This window comes from Lygodium microphyllum, chromosome 22 (assembly GCF_053477565.2).
Source record: "Lygodium microphyllum isolate KBCC chromosome 22, Lygodium_microphyllum_v1.1.10, whole genome shotgun sequence".
Classification (NCBI taxonomy): Eukaryota; Viridiplantae; Streptophyta; class Polypodiopsida; order Schizaeales; family Lygodiaceae; genus Lygodium; species Lygodium microphyllum.
Genome location: NC_141156.1, coordinates 8,911,565 through 8,933,220, shown reverse-complemented (window position 1 = coordinate 8,933,220; position 21,656 = coordinate 8,911,565).

Here is a 21,656-nt window from a genome sequence, read left to right as displayed (position 1 = left end):
GCTCTCTCCCTCGCTCTCGCTCTCAAAACTCACAATGGAGCAAACGCGAAATGAAAACTGCGCTCGGTTTCGGTCGCTTTTTTCCCCTATGGAGCGTCGCAATAGCGACGCCGCTATCCGCCGTCGCTAATCGGCATCGCTACTAGCTCAAATCCTTGTAGTGATCTCTTTTCCATTCTAGCTTGAGCCTTGAAGAAGGAAAATACCCCTTTTCTACCTCATTTCCATTTTCTCTACCCCCTGTTACGCCTTTCTTCCATACAACCATATTGCTAAGCAAAACGTTGGCAAAATTTTTCTAGACGACCATCAATTCTCCTGAGCTACCACGTTAATTTCGTCTGACATCCATGGCTCTAGAGGTCGCAAAATTTAAGAAGCCCATTTGAAGCAAAAGAAGCAAGAACGTGGTTGATGGAGAAAATGACGCGGTAGGAATTGGTGAAACCCTCGTTGCTACAAACCTGATAGAGGTAACATCTTGTTGGTTTGGAAAAAAAAAATGTTTTATAAGCTTATCGCTATATTTGGCTTTCAATGATTATAAACGCATTTTAAAGAACATGCATATGAAATGCCTCTTAGGAAAATGGCCTAAATAATATAATAATAAACTATTCAGTGAAAAGACTCTTTCACTTAAAAAAGGATTATATGCCTATCATGAAGAAAATATCATAATTATGGTTTATTTCATGATATTTATTGTTATTCTGTTAATGTCACGTACAATTATAATAACTAAAAAAAGGTAGACGGTGTTAGGGAAGGGAATATTTTATAATTTTTCCTTGAAAGTGACTATCTCTATTTCATTTTGCTAATGATAAACAGACGCATGTGAGTCTTATATAATAATTTATAGAAAATCATTTAGATAATATCATGAAATAATCAACGCATTAAATCAACATAAAATTGTATAGGAAAACATATACTAGATGTGCATAAATTAGGTGCATAGTAATATAATTCGATGTCTGAAAGATGAAAGAAAAATTACACATATGATTTATGCATTGCTTATAATAAAGCTTTTTTAAAAAAAAGTTAGCATTGCATTTATAACATAGCTAAATGAAAATTGATCTTCCTAGATAATGTTGAAAGTCCGAAAAATGGTCGAACATCATCGATTAAACCATAGAATACGAGTAGAATAAAATAAAATTTATTTTCTTTCAGAAAACATACACAATGTTAATATTAATGGTTATATTAGCGAGAGCGTCAATATCATGAGTTGACCCACATATGAATCAATGAGAAAACATTACCTAAAATATCAAGGATGTTGAAGCAAAAACAACTATAAAATACTCGACAATCCTAAAACTATTAGTATCAAGAAATTAAATAAATATCAAAAGTCTATAAGACTTATTGGACATTGATAAGAATTTGTCAATACAAATTCTAATGTCTAAACAAACTTGGAAAAGCATTTGAAATATTGCTAAGTGTGGGTTAGGGCAGGAGGGCAGCACATGAATTGCCTGCCATCGATATAAATGCCCATATTATCTTTTAGGGTGAAAATACCAAGTTTTCATAATGATAAAATAGACTTCAGATTCGCGAAATAACTTGTGGATCTGGAAAAAAGAGTTGCAAGTAGGCAGTGAAACCCTAAGAATAAGGTGGGACCTTAAAAGGGAAACCCTAGAATTGGGTGGGGCTGCTTCCTATGCTAAAAACACTTGCTTCCGTTTATTTTTTTTATTTGTGCATATATTCATGGTTGTACAAGAATGATTAATTGTGCTTGTAGCAGTTAGATCTAATTGTAAATATATAATTAGGATAATAAGATGAAAGATCGTGCTATGCCTCCCCCACGGCTAGACACGGAACCCTACTCCAAGGGGCATTGTTTTCTATTGCCACGAGGAGCTTTGGACTGGCCCAGATTGTGAGAGGTCACCCACTGAGGAATCCATTAGGCAGGAGGAGGCGGGAGTGCCAAGGGGCTCTAGCCGTAAATCTCTCGATCACTCCTAGGAACTATCAGGCCCTCACTCAAATTAGGATGGGATCCTGGACTCCCTAGTACTAGTGAAGGGACAAAAAACTTGGAGAGTTTGCTTTCTTCTGCACAGACAGAAGGGATTTTCCGATGAACTGAGGTTTTATCTTCTGCATAGGCAAAAGGGAAAAAGCATTGTAAATAACTTTTGCAAAATAATAAATAAATACGTTTTGCCAAAAGATTGTTTTTCTCTATCTTTGTGTTGTGTCGTAAAATTACTCAAAGGAACCTATGATAATGGGTTAATTAACGAAGCTACTTTTATATGTCATAACTTAATGTGATAGGTAATTAGAAAACTAAAGAAAACCATTTGTGGGAAGCGGGTGGGAAAGATCCCTGACGGATCCCCATCCTATGGATGGATGGTCCCAATAAGCTGGGAGCTTCTTTCAAGAGATTGAATGAAATGTTAATTAGGAAAAATTAGGTAGAGCCAAGCATTGACTTACCTAGGGTCGCGTCTTAAAACCTTGATCAATAATTATCTTAGGGGAAAGGTGCAAGGGCTATGCCAGAACTCTGTTAAGGTTCCCTGAATCCTAGCTAGTTGCTGGGAAAAAGCGTTGCACTCCATGAACCAAGGGTAACTACGATCGCTCCAATCGGACAAGAAGCCCTTGTGAGACACCTCCCATGGAGCTAGCTAATGCATCAAGACCTCAGTTGTCAAATTAGGACCCTGACCTTGCAAGTTGATCCTCGTGGGGACGGCTGATACCTTCCATTACGGGGTGGACTCTGGGAAACCTAGACGATAGACCCTGTGCATTCTGTGTGACATTAGGAATCAAACAAAAAACCTAAAAAATATACGAAAAAACTAAACATCAAATTGTGATAAACTCTGATCTCACTAGACCCTATAGAGGCTAAGCCCTAGCTGTAGAACACCCTAATAGATCCTCAGGTGAGTGAAAGGGGAAATAGAGGTAATTGACTTGAGAGTTGAGACTTGATAGTCAAGGAGCAACTGTGGGACCATACTCCAATAGAGATTTGGATGGACAACTTGAACCCACTACCCTTTAGACCATGCTTCAATTGCATAGCAGGGACCTAGAGTGGATCATTGCAAGTGGCCTCCACTTGCATGGAAGAGCTAACACTAGCCAAAATTGATTAAAGGGAGTGTGATCTACATTGATTGTGATTGAATTAACACATTTCCTTATATAATCAAAAAAATTGAAAGCTTAATTAATCATAGTGCACATTGAGGAGCACCCCATCAACATTTGAGTGCACGTAACATTGAGAATTGTTTTGCATAATAAGAAACTCACGAAAGATAAGATAATCTGAACAAACCCACTAGTAGGAGGAGACCCTTAAGCATCGAATAGTGGCCAAAGACACCAATCACCGAATATTGAGAGACTTAAATCATCAAGCTGCTTAGGGAGCAACAACGACAAGAATAATTAGAGACATGGCTCTACCCAAGTTGATCGATCTAAAGGACATCCTAGTTGCCCAAGAAACCGGCAACATGTTAGGAACCAGTGCCAATCCAAAAAATGATGAGCTTGAATTGGGAGAATTTTGAGTTCACATCCAACCAACTGATGACCTCGTATGACTTGCAAACCAAAATGGAGCATCACAGTAGACCAACAAAGGATATCATAGCCGATCTAGAGGAGGAAAGAAGGTTGGCAAGGAAAGTGGTGTTAAGTATAGCCGCATAAACCCAGAGCAATGAGCTCAAAAGCTGAGGTGAGACATAGAAATGCATGAAGTTCAATGAGTTTTAGTGCTCACCAACCAAAATAGGAGAGGACCAAATGCTAAGAGGGAGAGAAAACTAGAAGCTGACCTTATACTAAGTGAGCTTCTCACTAAGTGACTCTTAAACAACATGGCTACAGAATAGAGTAGAGTAGCCTTGGCAACTTTGTTTTATAGTAGGACTAGGAATCACCTCAAATTCTAGGAGCCAGACTAAGATACCTGTGGTTGCTAAGAAACTTGACAAGTATCATCTCGACAATGATCCCTATAGCTTTGTGGAGAAGTCTGAGCAAGTATGTGAGGCTAATGGCCTCACGGACCTTACTCAATGTGCACAAGATTTCAAACTTTTCCTAGGAGACAAAGGACGTATGTGGTACACTAGTCTAGACAATGACAAACACAATGACTTCAATAACCTCAAGATCTCTTTATCAAGAGATTCTTTGAGGTGGTGGGATACTCTGAGAACCTCATCGCTATATTGATGAATGTCAGTCAAAAGGATAAGGAGGATATCCAAGACTACATCACCCACGTGTGAAGCCTCTTTAAGACAATCCCAACCACAGAGCAACCTAGCAAACAAGTGGTCTCCACTATGTTCATAAGTGGAATCCAAAGTGAAGAACTTTACAAGGCCTTTGTGAGAAACTCAACCTTGCAAAAGGACATGCTAGCTAGGGTATTTGAAGAAGCCATATGAGTGGATGACCTAATCAAGAAGAGAAGCTCAAGATGACCCACAACTTGAGACAATACTGCCTCTATAATTTCAAAAAAATCTATGATTGCTAGTGAAAGATCTAGCCAAAGCACCCACGACAAGGAAAAGAGTGTTGATCAGAGCTAGGAGTTGGCGGATGTAAAGGTAGAGTTGGCTAGGCTTCAAGAGATGATGAGAAGGTCCACATGACCTCATGTGTAGTGCCTGCATTGTGGAGGAAACCACCTTCCGATTGAGTACATGGATCCCAGATCTAGACCCTGTGCCAACTGCAATAGGTTTGGCCATGATGCACTACATTGCCAACTAGCGAGGTGATTTCCATACTCACAGCCATATGATTAGCCTTGCTACCTAGGGAATAAACCGTAAGTATTTGGAAGGGGGGCTTCACTAGCTCTCCTAGCACCCAATGATTCAAAGCTAGCCATCCCTAGGATGGATATGAAACCCATAGTGGGATACTTAGATCACATGGACCCATCATGACCCATCCACTAAGCGATGCTCTGACACATTATGTAGAGGAGCCAAACGGGGATGAAGCATATGTAAACCCTTATGTCTCTTACGACAAAGAGGGCAATCCCATCTTGATAAATTTCAAATCAATGCTAGTAATGGTGTTGGGTAGGGGAAGAGGTAGAGGTCTAGGAGGACAGAATGAGGAACCCATTGTATGCTGGACTTGTAGCCACACATGATGAGACATCTCATCTTGATGCCCTAAAAAGGAGCAAGACAATTGAGACAAGACCGATATAACATGCCATAAGTATGGGATCACACACTTGTACGCTGAGTGCCCTAAGTGAAAACCTTCCATGAGTTTGGCTATCATGTTGTTTGTACCATTGAGATTGTTTGGAGTTGAAACACTTGATAGACAAGCCACACCAATTCCGCTGAATGTCATGACCCAAGCACAAGAAAGGCAGAGGCTGATATTTCATTACCACGACCCAGCAATCTTAGCACAGCTTCAATAGGGAAGAAATGCCATAGAAGAAGAAAAAAGAGGGTTGAGACAAAGATTATGCTTAAGATAGAAAGTGCCACCATGTTACCAAAGGGAAAGAAAGTCATAAATATAAAAGCAGAGACATCTACTCCTATGTCAGCAGAAAAGGAAAGTGGCAAGGTTGGAGAATATCTCGATCCAAGGCACCAATTGGAAGTAGGGGATATGGTCAAGGAGTGGGTGAGAGAAGCCCAAGCGCACCTAAAGGATGTGGAACCCATTATCCAATATGAGATTGATGAGCTCTCTAGTGCGAGCACACCGGTCTTGCCTACTTAGTTCAAATCAAGAGACACATCCACACCCCACATAACACCACATAGATAGAGCTAGATGCCACAGGTGGGCACATTGCCCAAGATCATTGGAAAAAGAGTGTAGAGCCTAACAAAAAGTAGGAAGTTGGCAATTTTCTCATGACATTGATATTGATCCCTGTGACCCTATCTTTGGGAGAGTTTCTTAGGTTGCACAACTAGATGTTATGGCAAAGGTTGAAGTAGTGGGTATAATGACATGATGAGATTGGAGTGATTGACATGCTTAACCACGATGTAGTAATGCACATACCAAGCTTAACCTTAAGCTCAATGCCTAAGTCTTTGCATGTAAATGCCTTTTGGGAAGGGAGAGAGATGCATGCGATCTTGCCTATAAAAGGCTTTAGGAGTTGCTACAAGGAAGGGAATTGTAGATATGGGAGCTAGAGTCAGTGTGCGCAACCATGGAGTCTTGCAAGCTTAAGATAATCCACCTATAGAGACAAGAAGGTTTAATTTCATGCCGGCTAACGGAATGAAAGTTAGACCATTTGGAGTGCTAAAAGATTGACCGTTGTTGAAGATAGTGTGAGTCTAGTTCTTAGCAAACTTCATAGTCATGAAGGGAGTGGACTACAATGTTCTGCTAGGCTGTCCCTAGATGCAAAATGCATGAGTGATGGAAGATTGGGGCAACACTCTTATATTCTTAGGCAATAGATCAAAGACTATAAGAGTCAAGATGGATACCTGGAAGACCACTCTAATCAACCTAGATGCCATCTCTGCTATCTTGAAAGAAGAATCATAGGTTAGAAATTCTTACGGGCCAAGATGAGTGGGATTGGATGCATGTGCTAGCCACCATCAACCTATTGTTCCTAGATGATGAAGAGGATTATAAGTAGGCTGCAAGGACAACCAATGAGTCCCATAAAGCCACAATATCTCAACTTTCTAGGGGTAATACCTTGCCATCAGTACCACTTTGCATGATGGCCAAGAGCCCTAGCATACAACCAACACCCATCCCTTTCCACATTTTGTCTAAAAAACTCAAACTCCAAGGGACCCTTGAATACTTGACAAAAGGGCTATCAAGTAACCCGGCTACCAATCTCAAACCCCTCAAGGATCTCATGGATGAGCCAAAGTGGTAGTGGACCCAAGTGCATAACCTGAACTTAATGTACAATTTGGCACTCATCACAGACGAGAAGAGCATTGAGGCTAGAAGCCTAGGAGATGATGAGCATTCAGAAGATAATGATTTAGACAATGAGTATGAACATTGCTACTCTAAAAATGAGAAAAGTAAAGAAGAGGCTGAGAAATAGATTATGACAACATAGATGGCCAAGGGATTAAATAGATATGAGTAGAATCCAAGTCATGGAAAGCCAATCCTTAGGATTGAAAGAGAAGTCTTCAGAACTGAATGCAATCGTACTTGGTTAGACCACCTAGGGGTGATAGACCATGAGCAAGACTTTGGATTAGTTCAACCAAGTACCACACTACTCCTTAGAACAAAATCGACCTGAGAGCTGCAACCAGTAGGGGAAACTCCTTCTACGGAAGGTTGTGAGTTTGACCTCGAGTCAAAAGTGAGCTCTGAAAGAAACCTAGAAATTCCTCGACCACCTAAGGCCAAATGAACCAAAAGGGACCTCCTTGTCCACTTAAGGCGCATGCACTTGAAGGAGGACAAGAAGAAGCAGCCAAGGGGATTGAAAGTCGAAGAGCAACGGAAGACCTAGGACCTACCTAAGTGCTTCACAAAGTTTAAAAAGGACAAGGTAGTGATCTTGTTAAGAGCTAAGAGTCAAGGACAAGAAAATGAACAATAGAAGGGCCTGCTAAGGTCAAGGAAGCCAACTTGGTAGGGGAAGGAGAAAAGCCTCAATCCATGTTCATAGCTAACGACTTGACTAAGAAAGAGGAGGTTGATCTCATCATTCTCCTGCAAGATTTCATAGATGTATTTGATTGGTTCAATCCGAGGGTCATAACCCATAATATCCCCATGAATCTGCATGCAATACCCATTAAAAATTAGCCATACTTGATGAATCCAAAAAATACACATGCCATCAAGGAGGAGATAGATAAGTTGTTGAAGGCCAGATTCATCTATGAAATGGAGCACATGGACTAGGTATTACCACAGTGATTGTTTTGAAGAAGAAAATGGAAAGATTTGAGTATGTGTGAACTATAAAAAGGTCAACACTGCAAGGAAGAGAGATAACTATCTACTGCTCTCCACGACACACATGCTCAAAAGAGTAGCAAAAAAAGAGGCCTATAGTTTCTTAGACGGCTTCTCAAGTTATAACCAGGAGTAGGTACAGCCTGGTGATAAGCATAAGACATTATTTGTGATCGAATGGGGTGTGTTTGACTACATAGTCATGCCTTTTGGGTTGATGAATGCACTAGCTACCTTTTAGCACCTCATGTGTACCATCTTCAAAGACATGCTTTGATGAGAATTGGAGGTGTTTGCTGATCTATGCATTCACTCCAATTGGAGGGAACACCTAGATAAAGTTCATGCAATCCTTGGCTGTGGATCTATTTTGGGCATGCCACATTGTCAAGCTCGTCATGCCCTTGCCATGCCTGACATATGAAACATGTGATATATATGCAATATAAGTAGAAAGTGTCTAAGAACTTTTTGAGGGATGGTTTGCCCTTGCAAGTCCTATCGATACCTGTGAGCACCACACTTGGGACATGTCTCCATAGTCCTGTAGTCTCCTCAAAATAGCACACAATTGTTGACACATTGCATGGATGTTGTTGTAGTCCATGCCAAACTTTCATAACACTAGTCGCGCATCATCACCGAACTCAGGCATTGTGTTTTCAGGTGGTAATATATGATACTTTAGCAACCTGATAAAAAATTAGAAGACACCTTGAAAAGAATGGAACCGAATGTCACCTGAAAGTGGGTCTCAATCTTCCAGAAGAAGAACTAGTAGTCTTGCGAGACCTATTAAAGGAGAACTTAGATGTGTTCACCTGGTCGTTTAAAGACCTAAAGGGGATTGATCCCACAGTATGCCAACATCACATTAACCTAGAGCCTGATGCCAAACCTGTAAGGCAAAGACAAAGATGGATGAATCCCAATTACTTTGCTCTGGTGAAGGCCGAATTATTGAAACTTCTTGAAGAAAAGTTCTTCTATCTCGTGACTAATAGTGAATGGGTTTCGCCCATTGTGGTAGTACCCAAGAAGAATGTGAGACTTCGAATATGTGTCGACTTTCAAAAGCTCAATTCGAAGACAAAGAAGGCTCATTTCCCTATCCCTTTTACAGACCAACTGTTGGACGCAGTGGCAGGCCATGAGCTTTATTCCCTCTTGGATGGATTCAACGGATATAACCAGGTCCAAATAGTAGAAGAGGACCAATCTAAAACAACCTTCACCACAGAATGGGGAACCTATGAATGGGGAACCTATGCGTACAAAGTGATGCCATTCAAACTCTATAATGCTCCTGCCACCTTCCAACGAGTAATGATGGTGGCCTTCTAGAATCATCTACATGATTTCATTAAGGTGTATCTCGATGACTTCTGCATCTATAGCTTGATTCGAGAGCACTAGGGACACCTAGAGAAATGTTTTGACAGATGTGGAGAGTATGGGATTTCTCTCAACCCCGACAAATGTGTCTTTGACGTCTCCTCAGCAGTTCTTTTGAGCCATATTGTCTCTACACAAGGAATTGCAACAGACCCGGCAAAGATTGAAAAGATTACCGCCTTAACAGTACCAACAAACCTCAAGCAATTGAGAGGATTTCTTGGCCATGTGGGCTATTACAGAAGATTTATTGCACATTTTGCAACTAAGGCAGCCCCTCTGCATAAGATCCTAAGGAAAGAAGCTGATTTTCTTTGGACTAATGATTGTGAAGAGGCCTTTAATACCCTAAAACAGGACCTGATCCAAGCACCTATTTTACAGCCTCCTCACTGGACGAAGGAGTTCCATGTGCACACAGATGCATCAGTTGAAGGGCTAGGTGCCGTTCTATGTCAAAAGGGCCCCTCTAAATTAGATCAATCGATATATTATGCAAGTCAAAAGGTCACGGATAGGGAACGGAACAACACAATGACAGAGCTTGAGTGCTTGGCAATGGTGTTTGCATTGGAGAAGTTTCAACACTATCTATTGTCCACACATTTCAAGTTCTATGTGGATCATGAAGCCCTATCTTTCTTGATGAACAAAGCAGATGTTAAAGAATGACTGATGAGATGGTTGCACCTATTCCAGGAGTTTGATTTTGAAGTAGTCACTAAGCCTGGCCGTTCCCATGTCCTAGCCGATCATCTATCACGGATCCCTCAAACAGAAGAAGAGAAATAGGATGATCTAGACCTTCCTGACGCTTCCTTGTTTCTAGTTGAAACAGTTGCTCCCTGGTATGAAGACATAGCAAACCTCTTGGCAACTCAACAGTATCCTCCTGGCATCTCAAGTCATGAGCGGAAGAAGCTTCTCTTAGAATCAGCCCCCTACACTTTGCTAGGCACTGCACTATACAAGAAAGGCAAAGATGAAGTGTTGCGAAGATGTGTTGCAGGGGATGAAATCGGCATAGTATTGAAAGCATGCCATGACGAACCATGTGGTGGACACTTCGTAGGAAAAGCGACAGCCACGAAGGCTCTATCAGTAGGATATTAGTGGCTGACCCTCCGCAAGGATGCATATGATTACTATAAAAGATGTGATGCTTGTCAGCGAATGGGGAAACCCACCAAAACAAGTGCCATATACTGGGACCCATTCTTCCTCTAAAGCCATTCGAGAAGTGGGGGATTGATTTCATGGGTCCCATTGATCCACCTACCAGACGGAAGCAGAACAAATACATCCTAGTATGTACGGATTATGTCACAAAGTGGTGTGAAGCTAAAGCCCTAAAGCGGGATGATGGTAATAGTGTCGCACTGTTCATGTAAGAGAATATTATCACCTGTTTTGGTAGTCCTCTTGAGCTGGTAAGTGACAGAGGTACTCATTTCCTTAACAAAATCATGGAGGAGCTAACAGAACTGTATAAGATCCGCCATCACAGGTCCACTCCCTATTACCCCCAAGCCAATGGCCAAGTTGAAGTCACCAATCGCATCCTTTGCTCGATTTTGACAAGAACGATTGCCACACATCATCGCGATTGGGACGATCGACTTACAGAGGCCTCTAGGCATACAGAACCTCCCATAAGGAAGCTACAGGACAGACCCCTTTCCAGCTAGTGTATGCTATAGAAGTCGTCTTCCCTGTTGAGCTGGAATTTCCCTCTTTGCGAGTGGTAGTTAAAGAACGCTTGGGACATAGTGAGTCACTGCAACGTTGTCTCCTGCACTTGGAATGCTTGGATGAGATCCGGCAGATGGCCCTACAGTGCATGGAAACCACTCAAAGGCGACGCAAGGCCTATCATGACAATTTCATCAAGCATAAGGAGTTCAAAGAAGGTGATCTTGTTCTCGCCTATGATTCAAGATTTGGCAAGCTTCAACAACAGTGGATGGGCCCGTACAAGGTACTGGCCGTGTATCCTAACGGCTTTGTTCATGCAGACCATTGATGCCTCTGATGATCCTTTCCTAATTAATGGATATCGCCTGAAGAAGTACTTCCCTCCCTGGGGATCTTGACAATCATAGTCAACCTACCCTCTTCCTCTTGGGCGTTGCACTTTCCTTCTGGTCATGCTTCTAATACTCCTTATGATTCTCCTCATGAGGCGGTCTCATTTTTCTACACCCTCGCATAAACATCTCAACCCGACATTTTTCTCTTCTTGTCTGATCCAACAACGGTGGCGAGGTTGGTCCTAATACGTGGTATTTCTACCATTCTCTTTCTTAATGAAAAAAAAAACCAAAAGAAAAAAAAAAAGAAAAAGAAAAGAAAAAAAAACAAAACAAATAAAACTGTTATGAGAGAAAAGGAAGAAATTCCTTGTCATAACAGGCCTCGTTCCAAGAAAAGGTGGAAACACCCTTGGGTGAGAAGCTGACTGTGGAAAAGGTGGTAACACCCCCCAGTTTAGGATAGCTGACTCACCAACATAACCTTTTTAGCAAGCAATTTGAAGCCACCTCCCTTGGTGCGTTGTCTCTACAATATCAATACGTCTGCCCTTCTTAACAGATGACCTTCCCTACCAATCATTAAAGTACGAGATTTGTAGGCTGCCTCCCTGGGTATGCCTCATCTTCAAGATCCTCATGACACTAACAGCCGACATGATCTTCATCACCAACCCCTTGAGCGATGTGAACTTTCATCCTAACAGGATGGGGACGTGAGTATGGGCTACTCTCTGTATCTATCAGAGCGTGAGACAGAGGGTGGGGTGAGTGACCAGTCTTTCCCTTCAAATCAAATGAGAGGTGAGAAGTGTGAACGGAGTGTTGCACGCAGGGAAGGGCCTCTCAATGCAAAAGCACGATTTGTTCTTGTGCACTGTACTATAAGGCCCCCTGGCCTTCCTTCTTGCACTGTATGCCAGCACAGGGTGGGATACACAGTTACACAATCAAATGCGCACAAGGCATACAACCTTTGCACAAGTGACCGTGAGGATTATATCAATGGGTTTCAGGAAATGGCTGCCCTCTGTATCTTTCAACAGAGCATGAGACAGAGGGTGGACTGAGTGTGACTAGAGTTTCTTCAATCAATTACCAAGAGGTGAGGATTCAGGGACGTTACGACCTCTGGAGTCAAGTACGTTTCCAATTCGCTATGCACCCACGGGCTGGGTTTCTGCCCTAAGCACAAGACACGTCATTATGTTCTATGCACTGCACTACAAGGCTCCCTTGACTTTCTCCTTGCACCTATGCCAGATGGGTTGAATGCACTGATGCACCATCAATTGTGCACCCTAGCATACTCCCTCTACACCATTCCTTTGTTGATTCCTAAACCAGGTGTGGCTCTAGGTTTTCATCCTAATTTCCTCGAGTGATATTAGTAATGGGGTGGGTGACTGCTCTTTCAATCCATTTGAGTGATCGTGAGTTGAGTGTAATATCCCTCGCCAGCGATGAATTTCCGATGATTCTTTCAACCAACTACCTCCCTAGGTGCTGCTACGTGGTCCCTGCCACGAAGGACGAAGGACATGTGCTGTGAACAAACTTTGTTACCTCTTGCGGCCAACGATACCTCCAGATGCAACCTCGATAGTCGACATTTCTTCTCGGCCATATGGGCCAAGTTTTTCTAACCCTACGCCTTCTGTTTCTCAGTACTGGTTATGTCTTAAGTGTGGGGATGTCATGATTGGTCTGATGTGATGTACCATGTCCTTGAAGTTCGGTTTATCCTTCCTATTAAGGTCTTAAGTGTGGGGACGCGTCCCTACGTGTCCACGATGTATACCCCCATGCTTACACCATGTTTTGATCATGCATCTACGCCACGATTTCATGCCATCCTGATGGGGTCCCTTCCCCACCCTTACGTTTTATTTCACCGTGTCCTAGGGATTGTTCCGTGATCGTTTGCCCTTATTCTTCGTTTTGCGCTTATTTTATGTGAACGGACCTTATGCTCACTGGAAACTCCATCTAACCTTATATCCATGTTCGTCGCTTCGAACTGCCTATTTTTCCCTTTTACCGACCCCTGTTCCGATAGACAATTCTCATGTTATTAATTTTTGAAGCAATTCCCGTAAATGGAACATTTTCCATGTGAATGTGTCTTTATTTCTTGGGAACCCTGATCTGATAAGTCAAATCTATCCTACCTCTTTCCCCTGACATTTTTTCTTTTTACTCCGTGCCATTTTGATGCACGGTTCCTCCATTATTAATTTTGTGGATTTTTGAGTCTTTTTCGTGCTTATTTTTCACATTTTTCCATGTGAACCTACCCTATTTTCACCGAAATTCAAGTTTGATTTGACAGCCATGTCGTGCCAGCCTTTCCCCCACCTTTTCCTTTTTCCTCCCCCCTCTTCCGACTACTAGATTTTTAGTTATTAATTTTTTCGAGTGTTTTTTGATGTATTTTTAGTGTTTTTTCCATGTGAACCCTTCCTAATTCCCCCCAAACGGAGCATTGATGTGCCAGTCCTATGAATTCTTTTTTTTTTTTTGACATTTTTCATTTTTACCATCTGCTATTTAGATGCACGGTTCTTCCCGTATTAATTTTTGAGTCCATTTTCGTGCCCATTTCTGGGATTTTTTCCATGTGAACGCATCCTATCTTGATCGAACTATGTTTTGACATGATAGGGTGGTTGGACACATTGTTCCGCACACTTTTTCTTCTTTCCCCTTGCCCGCGCATGCGCACGGGCTGGGGATGTGTTCTTTTCTTTTTTTTTCATTATTTAATATCCCCAGAAAAACAAATTTAAAAAAACACTATACACACCATTTCAAACAAAAACAATAACAATAAAAAATCCAAATTAGAAAAATAATAATCCATAAAAATAAACATAAAAAACAAAATCTAACTTTTTTAAAAAAACCAAAAAGGGAAAACAAAGACAGAGAAAAAAAAAGGAGAGAACACCAAAAAAATAATATAATAATAATAATAATTAGAATACCACAATGAATGAAAAAAACACAAACATATAAAAAACGAAATTATTTTCAAAAAAATTTAATGTACCTATCGATGCTGATTCGTGCCTCCTCTCTTTCCTTCTCCTCCTCTTCCCTATCCTTTCTCCTACCCCTCCTTCTTCTTCTCCTTCTTCTTCTTCCTCTTCTCTATCTACTCCCTCCACAATGGCATTTCCTTCATTTTCAGCCTCTTCTGGTGCTTGTTGATGGCAAGTTTCCCCGGCTTTGCACCAAAAACATTGAGCCCCAAGAGGAACACCAAGGAAAAGGGAATTCTCTTGCAAGAAAATCTATCTTGTAACATCAACAAGCTTTTATTTCATTCTTTTGATCATCAAAACAAAGAAAACAACAATTCTTCACATAGTATCATAGTAGATTTCTCCCACAGATTTGATAAAATCAACCATAATCTTCAACATCTTCATATAATACTTCAATAGAACAAAGAACACAAAATAATACACCATCTTTGAATGGAAATAAATCACATATTATTCTTCTTCAATGTCTTCATAGTTCTCTCTCTCAATCTCTCACATACAATTATATTGTTTTGATAGATTTGGCTATCTCTGACTCTCTCTCTCTCTCTCTCTCTCTCTCTCTCTCTCTCTCTCTCTCTCTCTCTATCAATAATACATCATATCCTCACTACAATGCTCTCATAATAACCCTCAATAATCCTTCTTAGGTCGTGGATGCACCTCCAAAGAGGTATGTCTGATATGAAGAGTCACCAGTGCCACTACAATGTTTTTTCACAGCTCACTACTGTCACTGTCACTGAGTCTTCTCTTCAGTCTTCAGTAGCTGTTTCTTCCACTTGTTTTAGCTCTTTTGAACTTAGATTCATCATTTCCAAAGATTAGAAAACTTTTCCAAAGTCACACATGCATTCTACAGAACACTTACAGAAGGTCTACAGAACAGTCACAGTACAACACCAGAACAGCTACAGTACAGAGACAGAGGAGAGACAGAGGCTCTACAGAGGGTTATAGAAGGTTACAGAAGGTCATCAAAACCTCATAACTCGTACTCAAACCATTCCAAACTCTCAAAAACCATTCAATAAGCTTTCAAAAGATCGCAATATTCATCAACCATCAATCCATGCTTCATACAAAAGATAATCAGAACAAAACAGAAGCTATACAGAAGGTATACAGAACCAATCAGAACATCACAGAACCTCATATCTCCACTGAGAATCAATATGAACTTCTAAAACATAATCAGTATCATCCAAAATACTCTCAAATACTTTCATTAACAATCATACATCACTCTAAATCCATCAAAAATCAATCATTCAGTCCTCAAAATGAGGAGGTTGAGATGTCGCTGGGGGCCGCTGGGGGGTCGCTGAATGCGAGGAGGAGGGGAGGTTGAGAAGCCGCTGGGGACCGCTTGGGGGTCGTTGAATGCGAGGAGGAGGGGAGGTTGAGAAGCCGTTGGGGGCCATTGAAGGCGAGGAGGAGGGGAGGTTGAGGAAGAAGGAGGGAAGAAGAGAAGAATTCAATGGATGTTTGTAAAGTTCCTTCTTCCACTGAAGAGTTGAAATTTCTCATAATCAAAGCCACTTTCCACAAGAATCTCGTCCCACAATGGCGGAAACATATCACCATCATGATGCATGCTCTATGTGGTGGACTGTTTTCTCTTCCTGTTGAAGCAGCAGAAACTTGAATCTTAATGGCAACTGTTTGGGAACAAACTGAAGAGCAGAAACAGAGGAAATGACTATCCATGGAAGATTTGGCATTCATTGAGAAGTTTCCAAACATCATCAAGTGGGAGATTGTGAAGAAGCTTCAGGAGTCTTGGTCTATAGAGGTTCACGAAAACAATAAGGAGAAGAGTTGGAATTTGTTTGTGGATGCTCAACAGCAAGATACAGGGGATGCTTGGTGCACTGATAATCTTCTGTTTGTTCAATTAGCAACCCACTGAAAGTTGGTAGATAGAGTGTTTTTCACAACATACACTGTTGAAACCCTCAAAAGCTGGCATTATTATAATGACGCAACAACGATCCTAAGAAGAATGAGTTTTGATACTTTCAAAATAGAATATCTTCCCCTCTGTAGTGGTTTGAAAGCTGAATTTAGAGATGTCGAGAAGAAGGAAGTAGAGGAGATGTTGGCCACAGAATCTATCAAAGACTAAAGCCCCCTCTGACACTATCCTGTTGAGTCCTGACCAACTGGTTGAAGCCAATCCCCCGATGAATGATGCAATAAAGAGGCAAGCGTTAGACGTACAACAACAGTGGCCTAAAATAGTCCCTCCAATGGTGACTCAACAATAGTGGAATCCTACCAACCGGAATCAACAACCCCAAGTCAAAACAGAAGCTCTGAATCAGAGCCACAATAAAGGACTTTTTGGATCGACCCAACCAGTCTATGCAGTAATTATAGGTGCTTCCCAAAATCCTACTACAAGTATTGCAGGAGGTGAAAATCTGAAGGACTATTTATCTAACTCAGTTGCAAGTATCAAGAAAAGCCCAAGAGTAACACCAAGAAAAAGGGAATTCTCTTGCAAGAAAATCTATCTTGTAACATCAACAAGCTTTTATTTCATTATTTTGATCATCGGAACAAAGAAAATAGCAATTCTTCACACAGCATCATAGTAGATTTCCTTCACGAATTTGATAGAATCAACCATAATCTTCAACATCTTCATACAATACTTCAATAGAACAAAGAACAAAAAAGAATACACCATCTTTGAATGGAAATCAATCACATATGATTCTTCTTCAATGTCTTCATAGTTCTCTCTCTCAATCTCTCGTATACAGTTACATTGTTTTAATAGATTTGGCTATCTCTGACTCTCTCTCTCTCTCTCTCTCTCTCTATCAATAATACATCATATCCTCACTACAATGCTCTCGTAATAACCCTCAATAATACTTCTTAGGTCGTGGATGCACCTCCCAAGAGGTATGCCTGATATAAAGAGTCACCAGAGCTACTACAGTGTCTTTTCACAACTGACTACTGTCATGTTGAGAGTGGGAAAAGACTGAATTTTGGACTGATTTTTGTTGTTTTTGAAGACTGATTGATTGATTTTTGATGGATTTAGAGTAATGTATGATTGTTAATGAAAGTATTTGAGAGTGTTTTGGATGATATTGATTATGTTTTAGAAGTTCATGATGATTCTCAAAGGAGATATGAGGTTCTGTGATGTTCTGATTGGTTCTGTATAGCTTCTATTTTGTTCTGATTATCTTCTGTATGAAGCATGGATTGATGGTTGATGAAGATTGCGATATTTTGAAAGCTTATTGAATAGTTTTTGAGAGTTTGGAATGGTTTGAGTATGAGTTATGAGGTTTTGATGACCTTCTGTAACCTTCTGTAACCCTCTGTAGAGCCTCTGTCTCTCCTCTGTCTCTTCTCTATCTCTGTATTGTAACTGTACTGTAGCTGTTCTGGTGTTGTACTGTGACTGTTCTGTAGACCTTATGTAAGTGTTCTGTAGAATGTATGTGTGACTTTGGGAAAGTTTTTTAATCTTTGGAAAGAATGAATCTAAGTTCAAAAGAGCTAAAACAAGTGGAAGAAACAGCTACTGAAGATTGAAGAGAAGACTAAGTGACAGTGAAGTAGTGAGCTATGAAAAGACACTGTAGTGGCACTGGTGACTCTTCATATCAGACATACCTCTTAGGAGGTGCATCCACGACCTAAGAAGGATTATTGAGGGTTATTATGAGAGCATTTTAGTGAGGATATGATGTATTATTGATAGAGAGAGAGAGAGAGAGAGAGTCACAGATAGCCAAATCTATCAAAACAGTGTAACTGTATGTGAGAGATTGAGAGAGAGAACTATGAAGACATTGAAGAATAATAATATGTGATTGATTTCCATTCAAAGATGGTTTATTATTTTGTATTCTTTGTTCTATTGAAGTATTATATAAAGATGTTGAAGATTATGGTTGATTCTATCAAATCCGTGGGAGAAATCTACTATGATGCTACGTGAAGAATTGTTGTTTTCTTTGTTTTGATTATCAAAAGAATGAAATAAAAGCTTGTTGATATTACAAGATAGATTTTCTTGCAAGAGAATTACCTTTTCCTTGGTGTTCCTCTTGGGGCTCCATGTTTTTGGTGAGCAACCGGGGAAACTTGCCATCAACAAGCACCAGAAGAGGCTGAAAATGAAGGAAATGGGATTGCCAAGAAGAGAAGAATTCAATGGATGTTTGTAAAGTTCATTCTTCCACTAAAGAGTTGGAATTTCTCATAATCTATTCCACTTTCCACAAGAAGTTTGTCCCACAATGGTGGAAACATATCACCATCATGATGCATGCTCTATGTGGTGGATTGTTTCCTCTTCCTGTTGAAGCAGCAGAAACTTGCATCTTAGTGGTAACTGTTTGGGAACAAACTAAAGAGCAGAAATAGAGAGAATGACTATCCATTGAAGATTTGGCATTCATTGAGAAGTTTCCAGACATCATCAAGTGGGAGATTGTGAAGAAGCTTCAAGAGTCTTGGTCTGTAGAGGTTCACGAAAACAATAAGGAGAAGAGTTGGAATTTGTTTGTGGATGCTCAACAGCAAGATACACGGGATGCTTGGTGCACTGATAATCTTCTGTTTGTTCAATTAGAAATCCAATAGAAGTTGGTAGACATAGTTTTTTTCACAACATACACTGTTGAAACCCTCAGAAGCTGGCATTATTATAATGACGCAACAACGATCCTAAGAAGAATGAGTTTTGATACTTTCAAAATAGAATATCTTCCTCTTTGTAGTGGTTTGAAAGTTGAATTTAGAGATGTTGAGAAGAAGGAAGTAGAGGAGATGTTGGCCAAAGAATCTATTAAATACTGAAGCCCCCTCTGACACTATTGTGTTGAGTCCAGACCAACTGGTTGAGGCCAACCCCCTGATGAATGATGCAATAAAGAGGCAAGCGTTAGAACGAGTCCAGAGGTACATGAGAAGAGAGAAGGCAAAAATCAAAATTGAGAACGAGCTTGCAACAAAAGCCTCATTTGATGCCCTAAAAGCACTCTTTACAGAAGTTCCCATGGCGACTCAAGGTCCCCTTCCTAGTCAGATTTGTCCTGAAAATATTGATGACAGGCCAGCAAATGTAGTCCCATTGCCAGTTTTTAAGGGAGAGTACAATGAAGACCCTGATCTTCATGTAGCAAAGTTCATGGTAACATGTGTGACTAACAATGCCAGAACCCCTGAGCATTGGTTAGCAATCTTCCCCGCCACTTTCAAGGGTACGGTGTTTCAGTGGTATGAGAGACAAGAAACAGGAATTTTGGCACATGGGATGAACTGAAGTTGGCCTTCCTCACTAAATTCAGGCAAGAAGGTTTTGAAGAGCGGATGCGAGAGGAGTTCATGAATTTAAGTTAGTCCTCTGGATAAAGAGTAGAAGCTTATGTCTCGCAAATGGAATCCATCCTGAAGAGATGGACTAACCACCTTTTGGATGAAGGAATCCAAAAAGGGGTGTTTCTCAGGGACCTACAACCAGAAGTTCGCAAGTTTGTGGAATTGAGAAGACCAGTCAATCTGCAAGCTGCAGTGGAAGGTGCAAGATTGTATGATGAAGTTTAAGCAAGGCTGTCAATGACTCAAGGAAGGGGAGTCTTGCCTCCTCCTATGCTTGGAATGGTATACCCACCAAATGCAGCCCCAGGGTTAGCCCCTACCCTTATCCCGAGATGCAAACAGTGCCGCAGTATAGTGCACCTAATCCAGTGTGGTCACCACAGACGACAATGCCTCAAATGATGGCTCAACCGCAACAATAGTGGCCTCAAATAGTCCCTCCAATGGCGACTCAACAATAGTGGAATCCTACCAACTGGAATCAACAACCCCAAGTCACAACATGAGCTCTGAATCAGAACCACAATAGAGGACTTTCTGGATCGACCCCACGAGTCTATGCAGTAATTACAGACGCTTCCCAAAATCCTACTACAAGTACTACAGGAGGTGAAAATCTGAAGGACTATTTATCTAACTCAGTTGCAAGTATCAAGAAAGAGCTTGTGGATGTGATTACAGAGCAGCTATAGACGCTGAAGGTGAATACCGCCAATATATCCACTCCTGCAGGAGCTGGAAGAGATGTGATGCGCTCTAATACCTAGTGTGGAAAGTGTCATCGAGCGGAACATTTAGCCACTGAATGTACCCAAAAACCAACCATTCTTGGAGCCTTCTGTTCTTACTGTTTGCGGAAGAACCATACAAAGGATATTTGCTCTCTGAAAGAGATGCATGAACAAAGACAGAAGGATGAAAATGCAAGATTCAACTTGCTAGAATCCAAAATGACAACACAGGATATTGGACCAAAGCCTAGGGAATTTGGTCCTAATTTTGGTCCAAGGAGATTTCCCTCTAAGGGTTACAAAGGACGACAGTCCGCGGCTGTGGTCAGAGATCAGAGGTGGAATGTTATAGGTGTGGAGAAAAGGGACATATGTCCCCAAATTGTCCAAACCCTAGACGATCTATGGATTACAAGCCCTTATGCAGCCGATGTAAAGGTGAAGGCCACACTGCAAAGGACTGTCCAAGTCCAGCCCTTGTAAAGGCCAATGCCACTGATAGCCAACAGAAGGTACAAGAGCCTGCTTCCAATTTGGTAGAGTTTGAAGTTGCCGTTGTGATGCGCACCAAGAAGAAGGAATCAGTGGTTCAGAATGGAAATGACTCTCCTGCCAAGACGTGAAGTTCAACCTACCTACAGAGGGACAGAGTAGTACAAGAACAGAACAGTACAGTACAGAGCACTACAGTGCCACAGAAGGCTACAGAGACAGTCCCAGAGACAGGACCAGAGGCACAGGAGATAGAAGATACAGAAGAAGTTCTAGAAATAGAAGAAGTGCCGATGCAGCAATTATTAGAGTAAAAATGAAATATGAAAATGGGTGTAATCCCATTTCCCAGCCGACTGCAGAAGCCTGTGGATCCTATCAAAGATTATGACTTGGTCAAGAACCTAGACACTTTTAAAACAAGCTTAACATTTTGGCAGTTGTTGATGTTGTCTCCCATTTGTCGAAAGAGATTCAAAAGCATCTTGACGTGAAGGCGTGGACTAACGATCGCTCCTTCAACACAGCAACCAAGACCAATAAGGCCCCAGAGCCTGTAAAGGAAGTAGATGTGGCTAATGCCTTCCTAGATCCTGGAACCCCAGAGATTAGTGTAT